This window comes from Polistes canadensis, unplaced genomic scaffold, assembly GCF_001313835.1.
Source record: "Polistes canadensis isolate GaletaPanama2010 unplaced genomic scaffold, ASM131383v1 scaffold_17, whole genome shotgun sequence".
NCBI lineage: Eukaryota > Metazoa > Arthropoda > Insecta > Hymenoptera > Vespidae > Polistes > Polistes canadensis.
The window spans coordinates 905,129-921,205 of NW_014569564.1; the positions used below are offsets into that span (position 1 = coordinate 905,129).

Sequence of the window (16,077 nt, forward strand, 5' to 3'; positions counted from 1 at the left end):
TTAAAGTATAATATATTATTATATAAATTCAATAGATATTTATAAAAATTTAATTATCTATTATGAAACAAAAACAATTTGTTTTTATTTTCAATTTTAAAATCATAGTTGTGGGACATATAATCATGAACATATGTATGTAAACCAACACATAAATATACATTGTCATAGAAGGAGTATGGGCCACAGTACTGCAGCATATATACTCGATAGTCGATGATAACGACAATGTAGCGTTTTACGATATCGGTTCGCCATTATTCCAACTACCTCAGACATATCGTCGGTTAAACGACATTGGCTGTTGGTAGCTGTTACATACCTACATATGTAACTTATATACCTTGGACAATGAAACGCTTCGGTAATATCGCTTATTATTTGCTTGATTGCACCTCATCAGATCTCGTTATTTCCGATAAAGAGTTATTAGCTCCGTTAAAGTGACTAAGAGAATAACTAACAGTGTTGCTAATTGAAAGACGTAAGTCAACCATTCTGATTTGAGAGTTCTTTGTCTTTAATCAAGATAAGCTTCGTTTTCATCCCGAGCATTTCAAACAGTATCTTAGCTTTGTCATTGTGTTTCTATAAATTCAACACAATATAATATCTTAAAATAATTCTACTTCACAATTTCACTTATATTTTTATCATTTCAATCTATTTTTTTCCATTTAATTTGCATTTAAAAAAAAAAAAAAGAATATATTTCGAAGCTCGTCTAATTGATTTTTATAATATTATGATAAATATGTAAAATGGTGTATAAGATGGTGTATAAACGACATACACATACCTGGTTAGATTGAATTATCTTGAGCATAATATAAAAATATTATATATTTTTATCTTTCGACGTAGTCTCAACAATTTTCAACCAACCTTAGTATGTATATTAACGTAAAGGTTAATTATAAATGATTCATCGAATTTTAAGAGTTGTATTTTACCAATAAAATATTGAATGACGTATGAAACAAAAGAGGAAGATAGAAACCCTGACGCAACCCCTATGGATCATTTATAATTATCTCGTATATATCATATTGTAATATGCATTTAAATTACAAATATTATTTTTTATTTGTATTTTTATATATTATATACTATAGTTATACATCTAATTAAATGTATACTAATTGCAAACACTCACATCGATTTACGAATTTCATAAAATGCACTTGATACAGAATGTTAAAGCTCTCATTTATCGTTTCTGACAGATATCAGCTTGCCTTTACGGTAAACCTTTTGTTAAATATCCATGGATCCGGTGTAATCCTAGCGATTTCATTTTCAGCTCTTTGACAATATTTCATTTTGGGCCAATGCTTCTTCTATCACGTATGTGTGTGTGTGTGTGTGAGAGAGAGAGGAGGGGAGAGGGATTAAAAACAATCAAAAATATTTGAACTTTTCTCTCTCTCTCTCTCTCGAATTTTGTATAAATGTAAAATGATTGATACAATTTAGATGTAATACTATTTTAGCAAGTATACATTATATGTTAATTGAATCCTAATTGGTGTAACGTGTCTTTTATAAATTCAAAACAAATTAAATTATTTCCATTTGATATTATTTTAATAAGTGTTACAATACACAATATTTAAATCCTAATTAACCAGTTAGCTATGGTGATCTCTTTTTGAAAAGTGTCTACCTAAATTGTATCGCATAAAATGAAACGATAACACCAAATATACTCATTTTTTTCATAACGAATTTATTGTTTACGAAACAATTTAGATTTGATACTACTTTAAATAGTAAATTCTAATTAATTAATTTCTAATCATGAATATTTTTTTGTACAGAAAAAAAGGGAGAGAGAGAGAGAGAGAGAAAGAAGAAAAATAAAAATAAAGAAATGACTAGCTCAAGGATGGCCTATTAATCAATAGTGATAGCACTCGAAGAAAATCGGTGCAAAATAAAAGAGGGCTTCGAGTTACCGATTGAAATACTTGCAAAGTCTGCGCGTCATCCTACCACTGGCAGATATTTTTCGTCGACAAAGAGAAAAAAAGAGAGAGAAAAAAGAGAGAAAGAAAATAGTTACGTAATCCCATCTATGAGCACTCACAAGCTTGCAGGGCATCTTTCAAAGCAAACTCGAGCCGACTAATGATTAATGGTTCTCATGAACATGAGAAAAAAAGCTTTCGTGTTTTCTTTCTCTGTGTCGGCTATTTTATTTTCTTTCACGTATCTCGCCAATATTCCAACGTAAATCAACATCAACGTATGGTACGTTTCTAAATTATCTTACATTAGATGAACTGAACCATGTGTTACGTGATCCTTTTTTTTTTTATTTTTTTTTTATTTTTTTTTTTTTATTATTTGTATCTCTACCCCTAACCTTTACTACCCTTTTTCCTTCCCTCCTTTATAGATATTATCTTCGAAAAGTAGATTCATTAAATTGGAATAAATGGAGAATGAAGGATGAAGAATGGAGATGAAGTATTTGCACGAAGTGAGGATGCTTTCATAATAACGTAGAGAAAATGAAAAAGAAACTTTCTCAACGATATCGCTCGGAGTCTACAATTTTACTTGAAGAGAACTACTCGGGAAAAGAGAAAAAGAGAAATGGAGAGGGGGTGGAGGAGGAGGAGAAGGGGGTTGAAAGAGGGTAGGCTCGGGAAGACATAATCCCGCAATGCGGCATCTTTTTCTTAACTTGTCAAATTATTTCGCACAATGATAACTTTTCTGGAATACATTTTGGTTCGAATAAGATGCAAAGATGGGGAAGTTGTTGAACTTATCAAATCCAATTATTTCGTTTCCCATAAACTTGATTAAAATTAATTCTAATAAAAAAGAAAAGAGAAAGAAATATAGAAAATATTTAAAAAAAATAATATCTTTGAGTTAATATCGTAAAGATAAAACGACTTAAATAAATTATATGTTAAGTTAAGATTTAAATCTAATAAACTTTTTCTAAGCTTCTCAAACGGAGACGCTAAGTACTGTTAAGCTATTTGAATACAAATTACTTTTCTTTCTTTTTCCTTTCTTGAAAAATTACCAGAAAAAAAAACAAAAAAAAGAAAGAAAATGAAAAGAAATATTTTCATATAAAACGATACGTTTGAGCTTGCATTCAAAAGAGTAATGGTATCAAGTAAACGTCATGTAAGTTTCAAGCTAAATACGATAAACTTCTTTTTTTCTAATTTTGAACACACCTTTATACGAATACACACAAATGCTAATTGTAAGTAATGATAAGCCGTCCAGATCCATGAAACACAACAAAAATTTATTCACTTACATTTTTCCACTTGTTCTACTTTACTTTTTAACGTTTGAACAACGTTCGAAAACGTTGACGAAACAATTACCTAACTATTGAGACCACTTCCATCATTTCCAATGTGCAAACTTATCCTCAGATTTGGACTCGGTCCAAAAAGTCTATTCATCATTTGCATCTTCTTCATAAAGTTTTGCCATGATTTTACCAAATATACTAACTTTCTATCCATTATTATTTCTGTAATTTCTATATTAATCATAAATTCTATTAAATAATTGATCAATTATTACATGTTAAACACGAATAGACTGTTCCATTTATTAGTTACTAAATTAATATCATGTAATACTGTATTTCAATGTTATTTATATAAGTAATTTATACTTTATTAATGTATATTATCCTATACTATTATATTGGTAAATAGTATAAATGTAAATATTAACAATGGGTATTCGAAATAAATAAAAATAATTAATATAATATAAATATATTAACATTTTTCATCATTATACTCAATCCATTGTTGTCATTATCAGGAAAAATAAAAGTCACACAATACGTAAAATATCTATATAAAAATATTTCTCATATATTGTATAGAATAATATTTAATTGCCTGTAAAGTTCGTGTTAATTTGTTAATGGGTAAATATATTTTTTATTAATCAATTTGTATTATATAAATGTGTAATGTATAAACAGAATATAAAAATGGAAACTAAAATCGGCATAAATTTTCCGGGCAACTCAATATTAAATTACTAAATAATAAAAATCGTACTATTTTCAACAGATATCTAAGATATGTGAAAATTTGAAGCAAAAATAAAGATTTAGTGTTAGATCTTCTAGTTTACTTCCGAAACTACAACTTGCCGTAATTCGTTCGGTCAGTCGAATATCAATATTGATAATACTTTCAGAATCTACTCTATCAATTTGATTTTTGAATACCCAATTACCCTACTGGCGAGCGAATACTATACTGAACTGATTTCTTTTTATCTTATTTTAATTCTTTTTCACTGATTGAAACAATATTAAAGGGGGAATAATTTGTTCTATCTTCTACTCAATTTATAGTCATTTTAATATGTGATATTGAAATTGATCTACTCATTAAAAAATTGACATTAATTTAATACGATCGTAAAACTCTAAAAACTTCTTCTGGTTTTCATTTAATACTTTCAAAAATGTCCAATAATAAAGATGTCATAATATTCTTGTAATTAAATCAATTTTTTTTCGAATCAATGTAACTATTGTACTGATGAAAAATAATTTCAACTAGTGTGTTACCTTTATATGAATGTATATTTGTGAGAAATATGACCACAAAAGATTGATAACAATTGGATATATTTGATAAATAAAAAGTAAAAATATATCGATAACTTCAGTAAGCGATATGAATTGAATTTTTCGAATTTATCGAATTATTGATTGCACCTTCAGTCTCTCAATGGTTATTAAAAGTTAAAATATTTACTTTTCAAGTAAAATAAAACAATAACTTTTTAATATATAAATAATTGAATATGTGTAATAATATTTACGTAATTATAAACACACATTTTTGTATTTAAATGTAATCATTCTATCGATTGAAAATAATTCCAATTAATTTCATTTTCATGGTTTTAGTAAAGAATTTGATGAAATCCAATACATGCGCCATTGTGAAAAATGCGTTCGATTTTTCGAGTCCTGTTCGATACGTGAAAAGTATTCAACTCTTCTGTCAGCATGAATATCACGTCTGGTAGAATTTCTTTGGAAAGCAACAAGACATGTAGTGACATGTGCGATAAATGGTTACACACTTTCAGAATCAGATGTCAATACAAGACTCCTCTATTTTTTTGTCCTATTTTTTTTTATTTTTTATCCTGCTTTAGTTTTCTTGAACTGACAAGAAGTTCTGGGTTACGATCGCAGCTGAAAAGATAACGAGTTTTCTTGCTGAAATAATAATAATAAGAACTCTCTTAAGTCAGCCATTTCCACGATTGGCATAATCCCAAATTGGTCGTTTCGTATATCTCAAAAGCACAATAGCAGCGATGTGTTTAAATATGTAAATAAACGTTAGCTAGTTTCTTTGGACGCAACAAAAGAAAACAGAGTGTTACTTTGCAAATTTTACAAAATTAGAACGAAAGAGTAAGCTAAGGAGGTTATAGTGTATCCAGTTCACTGATAACATTAATCAAACCATTCTTGCGATGAAAGAAACAAAGTTAGGAGTATCTACAGTGAACATTCGAAGGAAATTCAAGCAACACTGTTTACCTAAGTAAAACAAGATGTATTTGAACTCCAGGGATGAGGGGGGGGGGGAGATGGTTGTGCTTTGTTGAGAAATTTCAATAGGAAACAAACAAAAGAAAACGGATAACTATCGGAATGATTAATAGCGGAGTCAACGGAGAGAAGTTCGTTCCTAAAGCTAGACTGTCTTGATTTTCATAGATCCATGAGAAACGTTATGCAAGTCCGAAAGTGTACTCTCTTGTTCAGCTTGTCGAACGTGTTTAGCGTAGCGGTGGAGTCAACAGCATTAAGTTGTACAGTCTGATGCACTAAGTGCACCCATGTTTGTGATACGTCTCGTTCGTTTCTCGCGTGTATGGTCTCGTCAACTGGAAACTTCGTGTTAATCCTAATCCTAATCCTTTTGTCTTGGTCAAAATAGCAGGTAAATTCGAGTAGTTCAGTTTACTATTGATATTCAAACTTGTAACGAATGTATAAGCATTGAATTAGGAACGATCTTTTATTGAACATTATTTGTCTCTCGATATAATAAAACACATTCATCTTCATCTAACAATTATGCTCTTGTAATATAAATGTGATATATCAAAATGAATATTAAGACAATATTTCTGTGATGGTTTTAATGAAAATTATTGGTCTAATCTTGTATGAGCCAGGTTGTATATACAAACAAACTTATTATGTCTATATACACCTATATCATAGGATCAGATTTATGTAATCTTGATAAAGGGCAAGTGTATTTAGGATATTGGCCCGTGACCATACGAAAGCACAGGTCTATGGCTACTCACCAAAATTAATAATCAACTTTAGATAGAGAATATATATTAAGCCTGAGTCACTAACGAAGTTTCCGTTTCTATCGTGTATTTAATAATATCCTGGAGAATATAGATGAATCAGTATTAACGTTCTAATGAACTATTTAATAAACAACACCCGTTGGGGCAATAACTATAATGTCTTTTATGATACTACGTTACAATCTTTTTAACCGAATAATTAAAATATATTCTTAAGTAATATATATGTATATAAATCATTATTCTCAATAAACTTCAAACCGTCAGATAATAACTATTGCATGACTCGTAACATAAAAATCAATAACGTTTTGAACGAATAATTATTGTTATTACTCTCCTTTTGTTTTAAAAAGGAAAAATTGTTCTTGATTAAGAAAAATTCGAGTTTCTTTATTCGAGGAATAAAAAACTCGACAGAATGTTCTTTACAGACTATCGTGTTTTCAAGACCATTTTATAAAATTATCTTAACTTTCAGCGAGGAAATACGAAATAAGTATAACATGGAAGGTTCTCGTGGCTGTGTAGTCGTTGTTGTTGTTTTTCGAGAAAAAGAGAGGCAAGAGATTTAATTCAATCCTAAGGTAGGAGTACCTTTGGAGCATGCATCCGGTTCTTATGTGTCCTGTAGCGCAGGACTGGGATTGAATGCTAGTTACAAAAAAAAAAAAAAAAAAAGAAGAAAGAAGAAAGAAAGAGAAAGAATAGAAGGACAAGGGGTAAACGTAAAGAACGAAGAAGGAAGGATAAGAGAGTTGGGGCGAGTGGGGGTTCGCACCAGGGGTCGGTAGGGGGTAAAATGGGGTGGGTACGGCCAGAGGGGTGGAACGTGCAGAAGGGAAGCAGGGGACGGCTTACGAGGCTGTGGCCCATTTTCACGCAGTGACGTCAAACCGTATCCGAGGATACGTCACCGGAAAAGCGGTAAAACGCGTTAAATTTTACTCACCGGTTTAATGCTGAGGTTTGGATTCCGGAAGGATTCATTTCTTTCCTATCCCACCCCATTTGATAACATTAACAGCTTTTTTCAAGCTGTCGAACATTTTTCCGTTTATCCAGTGTCATTGTTTTCCTATCTAATTGTAAGTATATCCAAGAATCTTAATTTTTAGCATCAAAAAGAATTGGATGAACTAAAGTATTTCAAAAAGATGTTGATCGGTGTCTCACACTTTCTGTATATTTCTGGAGGCACAGAGAGAAAGGTTGGTTCATTGATCTGTTTAGTTGTACCTTTGGAATGTCTTTATCACAATAAAATCCCCTCAGTGTCATTTATGTTTTGTCTTATTCTAACTTTTTTGTTCTCTCTCTTTCTCTTTTGGATTTTATTCAACATGTATGACACGTCGTGTAGATTCCTGATACCAAGGATTACTCGACTTACTTCAGATTTATCCCCAGAAATCCACTTGGGTTAAGGAATTTGGTCTTCTTCATCATCTTCCTTCGTTGCTACTGCTGCTGCCTCTTAGTTTTTCTTTCTTTTTTCCTTCTATCCATCTTTTTTCCTTTCTTACCATCGTACGTGCTTCGTAAAATTATCAAAGGTACTCGACTTACACAAATCTATTGGTACATTTTCTTCGTCGATTATGGACGAGTTCGTTGCAATTTCTATCTGACCCTTTGGCCCAGTTCTTATTAAGATGTTAGTATATCGTTATTACTCACGTACGACGTTTCTTCAACATATAAAATACATGCATGTATGCATCTATGTATACACGTATATATGTTCGAATATCTCGTACAAAATTTATATCCAATCGACTGAATCGAAAGCACTGCCCACAGAGACGAAGTTGGCTGAAAGATTGAATTCCTTTTTCTCTTTCACCTTCAAAGATTTATCGTTCACATTGTAAGGGTACTCAAATGACTCCCTTACCTGTTCTATTGGCAAGAGGGACGATATTTTCCCATCGTTACTCTCAATTGTATAAATTATTTACAATTATACAGAGAGGGAGAGATGGAAGAGAGAGAGAGAGAGAAGATAAAGATAAAATATATCAAAATAATTTAGTTATATAATTATCATAATAAAATAAATTATATTATAATACTCTAAAACGCGTGTTATCATATCTCCCTATTGGAGTTTAACTATTAGTAGATAGATCTACCTTTCTCTATTTCTTTCTCTTTGTTATAACATGAGGAAGCTATATGATTTAGGTATCCAAAAGGTTGGTCAACCGAATTGAATGAAAACAAGGGAGAGCCGATGGACGTATTGTATATAGTCGAAAGATGATGCTCGATGGTGTGATAAGGTAGCCGCATTGCGGCATACAACCACCATGTTTCGGGCAACGTACGTAACGAACACGAACGGCGTCGGCAGTGGCGGCTGTAGAAACTTCCTCGACCTCTACGACTCCTACTCTCCCTTTTTCATACCCTTCCAGTTCATTCGGAAGGGGATTGGCTCATTCCACTTTCCTTCGACCTACCTGAAAATGCCTAAATCGAGTAACCATACCACCATATACACGCGATCTATCACGCATCAACTAATCGATCATTATTTCAAATAATAATAATAATAATAATTAAGACAATATATCAACGTATCTTCAAATGAATTCTAATAGATCGAGTACTATTTATTTAAAGAAAAACCAATCAAATTAGAAATGCAATTAATACGATAAAGCTTCATCTCCTTCTGTAGAATCGAGTACGCTCGTTAAATGAGCAGATGAGCAGATGAAGAACATGAACATTACGACGTAAACCACTTAATGAACTATTAACTACAACTTATAAGGTGTTAACACATCTTTAAATAAGAGATAAATTTTAATTATAATAACGCGCGATGAATCTTTATTAAATAATAATAAATAAATAACAACGATTATAAATATTCTCAATGTTTCGAACAAACTTCATTATTAGATCCAATTTATAAGTTTATTTCCTTTTCGATGATCTTTCTCCAAACTTTGATACTTTAGACATCGAACGATTAATAAACGCAGTGAGCACGTAACTCCTATAATTGGATACAGGTGTAGTAATTCAATCACGTTGATTCATGATGGATCGATTCTTAGAGCGAATCTTACTTCCAAGAAGAGATGGAGGAGTAGGTTGATAATATTGAGTTCAACTAGATGGTGACAAGTCTCCAAACGAAGTGAAAGATAGAGAGAGATAGAGATATGGGAAGATAGATAGGTAGATGATAATGATGAGATGAAGATGAGAGAGAGAGAGAGAGAGAGAGAGAGAGAGAGATTGTTATCTCTCGTAATTAAACGGATTCGAGCTTTTCCTATCGATCGTGGCACAACGAATTACGTGCGCAAGAGTATATAGTATATACATACATACACATATACATTATAATAGCATATAAGCATTTGGACTATTAACAAATGTGATAATAAATGGACAATTTATTTAAATGGTAGCAATTAATTCTTTTTACAGAGTCAATATTTTAGCTAATTTATTAGCAGCTGCTTCAAATTTTTTGCCAAAAGATAGCTCAATGAACTTCGATGGGATCCAAGAATAATTAATCTTTGCAGACGATATCGCATATATATATATGACACATATGCATTCTATGCATGACAGTCCACGTGTGCTATAGTCATTTCTATTACTCTTTCTCTCTCTCTCTTGTTCTCTATTTTATCGATCGTATATTTATACGAATCCAAATATTTGGGCCTGACAATGACGTCAAGAAAGAAGAAAAAGGATCTTTTTGGAATGAGAATGAAAGATTCATGCGAAAAAGTTATCTACTCTACTCCTATCTAGAAACCAACCGAGAAATAGAACTTCTTATATATATATATATATATATATATACATACATATATGCATCGTACGTGGTACATAGAACAGGTGAATTCTGTTAGTATCCTTTAACACTGAAGTTGTTTACATACTCGCAATACAATTGCTAAAGCGGCATACATATATACATATATATGCACGAGCGCGCACACACACACAAACACTATGTATACTACAGATTGTTCTTTACACAATTACTTGATTTCTTTCTTCTAGTTACATCATAATATTCGTTTAACTAACTAAAACACATATAATAGAAAATAATAATTGTCACTATATAAAAAAGTCATCTCACAAATAATTCAAACTTGATACCCTATTTATATAATATATGTAACCAATGAAACATAATGAAAATAACTTTCCCTTAAAAACTTGAATACATACATCTATGTATACATCTCATTGAAAAATCCGAAGGAAAAATAAAGCTATATAATACATAAATGTATAAATAACATGTATCTCGAAAGATTCGAGTCAGGGGCAAATGTGTACAGTGCTTAAGGACGCTGAATGGGGACTGTATTTTCGCGTAAGAGCAGAGAGAGAGAGAGAGAGAAAGAGAGAAAGAGAGAAAGAGAGAGAGAGAGAGAGAGAGACGCATTGGAAGGAGGGTGGGAGAAGCTGGCCTGGTTTCATTGAACCTGCAGCCACCCCTGTTATCGCGTAGCACCCCTCTATGTGTGTGCTGGCTGCGTTCGTAGCAGCAGTGTGGTGCAACGCTGCTGCTGCTGGCTGCTGCTACTGCTAGTAGTCAATCTCCCCTTCTCGTTCCCTCTTCATTCCCTCCTAACTCTCCTCCACTCCTCTACACCCACCTACACAAGGAACTTGTGAGCTGGCTCGAGCTCACAGTGGCGTTTCCGACGGTACGAGGGGGTGTATAATCTCTTCCCCGGTTGGCGGCCGGGGGCAAGCTATGCATAGCCCGCGACGTCTATATATAGGTCGTCGTTTCTATAAATAGAACCACCGCCGGTACCCTTCACCTTCCACCCTTAGCCGCGGCCAACTTGAGAGAGTTTTACAACACCGGTCACGACAGTTTCAACGTGTCAAACTTTGCAAATGCAATTCTTTTAAATAAATCTTTATCTATAAGTGTACAACATTCATTGCGTGTTTGTTATTCATTTTGATAAGCATCATATGTCGTATATAGTTTTATTCTATTTATTTATCTTTAATTAAGATTCAATTAATTTTAGAATAATCACAACTGTCTATGTTAATATCATCAAATATTGATTTTATTTATATTATAATAAAAAGTAAGTTTGAAATTTAAAAAAAATATATATATATAATGAAAAAGATACAAAAGAAATCTTTTAAATGATTCTCGAAACGAGAATAATATTCGATGTAGAACGCAAGATAGTTCGTGAAAGCAATTGTGTTGCTTACTTGTTATCACTAACTTGTACAATGCTTTGTCATTTCAAAACGAGTTTGACGCGCCCCTATTGTGCGTATATAATACAATACGCATTTTGAAAGTTTTCTATTTTACTTGGATACGATAAATTTGGCCTAATTAACGTTTACCCCGATCATGCGTTCCAACTTTTAGCAGCGGCAATTTGCCGTTAAATGTTTGTCGATCAAACGTGGCTCGATGAAACTAGAATTGTTTGTTTAAGTGTCGCTAGCTACGACAATGACGTTCAACATTTCTGCTTTTTTTTTTTGTTATTTATTTTTTTTCCCCCCCCCCCCCCCCCAACTTTCAAACTCGTTTCGATTTGACGCGATCGAATAGAAATTTGATGAGAATTTAACAAAATAGAAATTAAACAACAATAAAAAAACATATAAAATCAGTTTTTAAATATATCGAAGATATTCTTATGAATATTCTTATCTATATTTATTGTAGGTAAGTATATACATACATATATACTTATTTACTTATGTAACACGTATTCTTCATCATTTTAAGTACTTTCCGAACCAAAAAACTATCTTACAATAGTGGCAACGTTTGAACGTATCGATCAGAGGTAGTAAGCGATAAATAGAGTCGAGCTGAGAGTCTGACGCCCGTGAGCCTGATTAAACTTCACTCTTCGCTAATGGTTTATAAATAGCTACCTATTTTTTTTCTTCTTCTTCTTTTTCTTTTTCCTTTAAACACGATAACGAAGAAGGGAGTGCACCAAGCACACGTCCTTCTTGCTCTACTTTTGCTGCACCCACGTTTCTTCTCTCTTACTCACTCACTTATTCTCTCTTTCTCTCTCTCACTTTCTCTTTTTTCCTTTCTCTTTCTTTATTTCGTTTTATCCATTTTTTCTTTCACGTTTCCATCAACTTTTATTCCTTCGTCCTTTTCGATAGAGTTCTTCCTATACTAGCAAATTTACTTCTTTCAAAATCTAACGCGCACCAGAAGAGCCTTTGTTCGATCGTCTTCTTCATTTTCTTCCTTATCCATGCAATTTCCATATTACCTTCTTACGTAACTTACCCTCAAGTTCGAATAAACTTTCAACAAAATTTTCAGATTTTTTAATACGTATCAAAAGTAGGTATATCTATATTTCAATTTGTTTTTATCTAAAGTATATATGAGTATTAACCGATCACGTATTGGCCTCTTTTCTATAGTGTTACAATAAAACATTTATTAAACTTATTTCAAGTATTTTTAGTCTCTCAGTAATATATGATTTATAGTAATCCATCCGAATTCGAAATTCATTATTCTATTCTGAATTGTTCTCGAATTTCAGGATTGATTAAAATGAAATGTTACAAGCTTACTTTCTCTTTTCTAAATGATTAGATCGACTTTATCGATCGATCAATCTTCTATTAGTCACGTACAAGATTTATAAATAGCTTTTAAAAGGCAGTGCATTTTTAAGAATAAGGATTCAGGCTACGTTTATGACAGCAACTTCTTATAAAAGGAAACAGGTGGCCTGATTTACGCGTACTAAAGCCGATGTTCTACGTTTTATATGTAGGTGCGCAAGATAAAAACATACACACATAAGCACACATATACACATACACATATACGCATACATACTTACATACACGCAGAGAAAATTAATGCATTGTCTCGTTTAATTCATATTTGCTTTCAACCAATTATTACTTCGTACGCTATTGTATTCACTCTCTTGATGTATGTATTTTATTGAATTGTTAATATAAACCGATTACTTTATCTTTCATATGAAAAACTTAACAACTTACTTTCCAGTGAAAAGGATTTCTTCTTCTTCTTTCACGTGCCATGTCAGGCCCTCCTGACGCAGTTTTGTCTTCTATTATCCTGAAGAAATGCTCGACCTTTCGAATTTCGATTCAATCGTGGATGTTTCTGATCCAGAATATTTGATACCTGAAATAAATAAATTTATTATTTTCCGATAACATATTGAATCAATCAAAATAAAAAGAATAATCGTTATTATTTAATAAATTTGTCCTTAAATAAGGAAAACGAATTAAATGAATTATATTAATTAATTACATTTAGTTTGGATTGTGTTTGACGAATCAAAAATGTTGAGAAATGTTAACGAAGAATATTATTAAAATGATTTAATGAATTTGTTTTTAAATGAAACAAAAAATCAAAAAAGAAAATGATTTAAAATTTACATATCACAAAATATTATTGCTCGTATATGTACATTAAAATATATAATTTTATCCGTGCTTCTATGTCTCTAGTTGTTCACGGATCGTGTCTCACGAACCACAGATTTTCCGGCTCGACGTGCTCACTGTCGCTAGTAATTTTCACTATCGATCGATCCCATCCACTTCCGACCACATCACGAGTACCAAAATATATTTGGATTAACGGGAAGCCAAATCCCAGTGTGACTCGTAACCGATCTCACGATCGTTTCGAATGCAAATTGAATCGAGAATGGCCGATTTCTAACAATAAGTTTAGAGCGAAAATTAATCGATTAGAGTATTATTTATTCTCTCTCTTTTTTTTTTTCCATTTTACTTTTTCAATTAAGAAAAATATGTCGCGTTTAAACCGAAATGAATTATTATTTATCTATTATAGAAATTTAATTAATTTTCAATTATATATATTTATACAGGTAACTCTCCTACAACACGGTTTTGCTTTAACACGAAAAGAAAAATGCGAAAATCTTTGTATACAGCACTGGATAACATGATTTTGGCTTAACATATTTAGAAACTAAATTACATGAAAATAATGATGCTAAGAAATAATGAACTTTGGATCTCATATGACACAGTTTTATACACACGGCATTTTCTAGAAACCTATCTATCGAGTTTTAGAAAGATTACTTGTATATATAATATAATTTTTTTTCTTTTTACTAGCATTAAGAAAAATATTCAATTTCAAGATCATCATTCTTTTCCTTAACGTTTTTAATTCTACTCATTATCAATTATTTTTCAAATATTCAAAAATTGTCCTATACATTTTGAGATATAAAAAACAAAAAAAAAAGAAATAATATTTCAAATCTAATCGAATGATTTATACTATATTTTTATTCACGTTATAAAGCAACATATAAAAATTACTTCTTCTTCTTTTTTTTCAACGTTTACAATCACAGATATTTTCTTTTTTCCTTTACAAATATAAGTAAATAATAAAAATATATTTAATCTGGACGATTAATATTTCGAATATCTTTTTATTCCCGTTAAAAAAGAAAAATGATTAATTTCAAGATCATCACCCTGTTTTCTTAACATTTTTAATCCGTTAGCAGCCATTTTCATTTTCATCTAATACTCGAGAGCTGCAAATAGGCTGAATATATAGGGGCGTAGGTCGAACGATCGCGAGATAAAAGTAAAATCAAAAGGGTGATCGATAACGGTCGTTAGATAGCACAACGAATAAGTCGTTCGATAAAAGATTAGGATAGGGGTAGGAGAGATAGGAAAGAAAAAAACAAGAAAAAGGTTGACTGATAGTTGAACGGATGGAAAGAACGAAAACGTTGAATTGTCTTTTGTGAACAATTTTTCAAACACTCATGTTTAATTTTTTCTTTCTAAAGAATACACTTTCAGACATATAATATCAATTTCAAGATCATATATTATTCAACATGGAATTCAGAATAATTTAAAAATAACTAAAAACCAAAATAGGAAAAAATAAAATACTTGGTTATTTGATTTAAAATTCTTTTCGAATAATAATAAGATTCAAGACGCGAAGTATTAAAAAATTGACAGAATTTTCTATTTAATTGATAGTCGAATGCGTCGAAGTGTATAAACTGGACTAATGAAAGCACGCTAAGTGCTTTAACGGATAATTTGATTGTCTTCTAACTGCCGTTGAAGAGGTTGTTAAGATTTTAATTACAATATAAAACTCATCGAAAGTACATCATTTATTACATATATCTATATATATCTCATACTTTCTTTCTCTTTTCTCTTTCGTTTTTTGTCTACATTAATTTCTGTAACAAGAAAACGTATAGAAAATTCGTTGATGGAAATATAAAAGAGGTAAAAAAACACAACAAAATAAAATAAATAAATAGATATAATAAAAATGTAATTTAAAAAGAAAAAAAGATTAGTCGTCCTTGTATATACATTGAACGTACTTGATAAGTCGCAATTATCTTTCGTCGAGGCTTGGCTGTTTGTTCGTTTGACCGTGCAAATATGACTTCCAACGAACTGGAGAAGAATAAGAAACATAATAATAATAATAATATTAATAATAATAATTAAAGATAGAATAATTAAAAAAAATTAACTTTTAATAAACATCGACCTTCGACCCTCTTGTTAATTATTATGATTATTATATTAGGTTATATTCGTAAAGTTTTATTATAAGATTCATATTTAAGGATGCATTAGATATTTCTTTTTTAT

General features: G+C 31.2%; 1 protein-coding gene across 1 annotated transcript in view; it reads right to left on the bottom strand.

Annotated features, from left to right (window-relative positions):
* The window catches only part of LOC106793725 (two pore potassium channel protein sup-9), a 52,596-nt gene that overhangs the window by 10,051 nt on the left and 26,468 nt on the right, over positions 1-16,077 (bottom strand). Inside the window, exon 2 of the mRNA XM_014760888.1 lies at positions 13,411-13,558. The gene's annotated coding sequence lies outside the window, so the exon portion shown is untranslated. The remainder of the gene's footprint in view (positions 1-13,410; positions 13,559-16,077) is intronic.